The sequence below is a fragment of the Notothenia coriiceps genome, unplaced genomic scaffold (genome assembly GCF_000735185.1).
Source record: "Notothenia coriiceps isolate Sejong01 unplaced genomic scaffold, NC01 NC01_scaffold00037246, whole genome shotgun sequence".
Taxonomy (NCBI): Eukaryota; Metazoa; Chordata; class Actinopteri; order Perciformes; family Nototheniidae; genus Notothenia; species Notothenia coriiceps.
Genome location: NW_011369947.1, coordinates 20,682,397 through 20,684,116, shown reverse-complemented (window position 1 = coordinate 20,684,116; position 1,720 = coordinate 20,682,397). Strand labels below are relative to the sequence as shown.

The 1,720-nt window shown below is 44.9% G+C and overlaps 1 protein-coding gene across 3 annotated transcripts in view; it reads right to left on the bottom strand.

The window, feature by feature from the left end:
* gtpbp3 (GTP binding protein 3, mitochondrial) overlaps positions 1–1,720 on the bottom strand; it is a 633,967-nt gene that overhangs the window by 43,590 nt on the left and 588,657 nt on the right. The gene's annotated exons all lie outside the window — the stretch shown is intronic.

Genomic DNA, 1,720 nt, shown 5'->3' with positions numbered 1-1,720 from the left:
AGAGCTTGAGCCAGTGAATGTGGTGATAACCATCCCTTGCGTTTTAACTTCTTTATTGTTTTACGAGAATGTAAATTTCCTCTTTCTTTGTAACTCTCTATTACAACGTCCCTTTCTTTTTGACTTTTCATATTTCAGAGTGTAAATTCTGTGAACTTTGTACCACCAAAAAGGATTCCCTTAGCCCAACATTAATCCGACCGTAATATGAAACGTACCCTTCCGTTACGCCAAAAGAAATTTTATGTTTGAGATAAAGGTCAAACATAAGAATACTTACACATTTGTAGTAACGGTAACACATAAGTTACCTTTAGAGCAATTTCTCGTAAGAACGTCCAAAAAATAAAAAAGGATGTAATACGAAATTTTGAACGAACGTTAAGTGTTAATTTTTTCGACTTACTCCCTAAACTATACAAAGCTCTGTATTCCCCATCCTTAAGTCCCCCTCCCTTTCGCTCGGTTAAAACTCCGAGACCAAGCACATTTGCCCGAAAAAAAATCAAGTATGCAGTTTGCGCAGTAATAATGCTAGTGTGTCCCTTGTGTAAGAGGCCGAGAGACTGGCGCCATATAATCTCAAACCACTCATCTCGCCAACACAAATTCTCGACCACAAAAAAGCCATCAAATGGTAACATAAAGTGGTAAACATTAGGACCACGTCATAACACAAACACGTCCAACGTGTTTATGCTCGGACAGTCTGAGCTCAGGTGAGTCATTTTTTCCTGGCTCGATCGCAAGCAAGGACCCGACGAACACGTTAGGTGGAGGGACGCGTCGTGTATGAGAGGTGTCGAAATAGTCCTTTGGCATAAATGAAGAGAGGGGGGGGGGAAGCGAGTGAGAGAGAGAAGGGGAAGGCCATGGCTGCCCGTTGCATTCTGTATCACAACCTCAACGTAATTCATTGCGACACCACCGACAACGACATGACGAGGTCGGCAGAGGAAAACACAACAACAAAGGGGACAGACACAACAAACACACACGCACCACGACAGTGAGGACCGAGGGCCCGAGTTGGAGGTGAGTGGACGACGTTAGTCGTACACGGTGGCGGAGGGGCTGATGTTGGACGAAAGGTAGTCTAAATGTTGCTGTATTAGTTGCCCCGAGGTTTGGAAAGAGGCGGTCTAGCCAGTTCATAATCGAGGTCATAGAGCGCAGAGTGGAGGACATGTGTTCGTGGCACTCACACCTCAACGTAATGCCATTGCTACCTCTATGCCGACGAGAAACGCGTAATCAAAGACAATACCTAGCTCATAGTGTCAGGGACCCCGGTCAATTGCAACCTGGAATAAATAGTTACATATGAAATCAATTATCGGGGACTATAGTACTATCGATTGAAAGTTGACAAGCCACTAACTCAATCGATTTAAGACATCGTTGCGGACCAGTGAGTGGTTCTATCCCGATGGGTCAAGAGGTGACCAAGAGGAGTGTGGTGTCGAGTTCCAAAGAGGACTACCGGCATGAAAGGAAGATTAGGAACCGACAGGACCAGAGAAACCTGCGATCGTCCGAGTATTAATATTTCCAACACCAGCAGTATACGTAAACTTATAAGTACAAGTTAAGAGACACAGCTTTTAAATCGTAACAAATAATTATGAATGTGGCGGCGAGAGGGGGAACACGCGGGGGCACAATGCAGTGGTGCGGCCCTCCAGTGCACGGCTCTTAAAAAATACGCCCTTCACTTTGA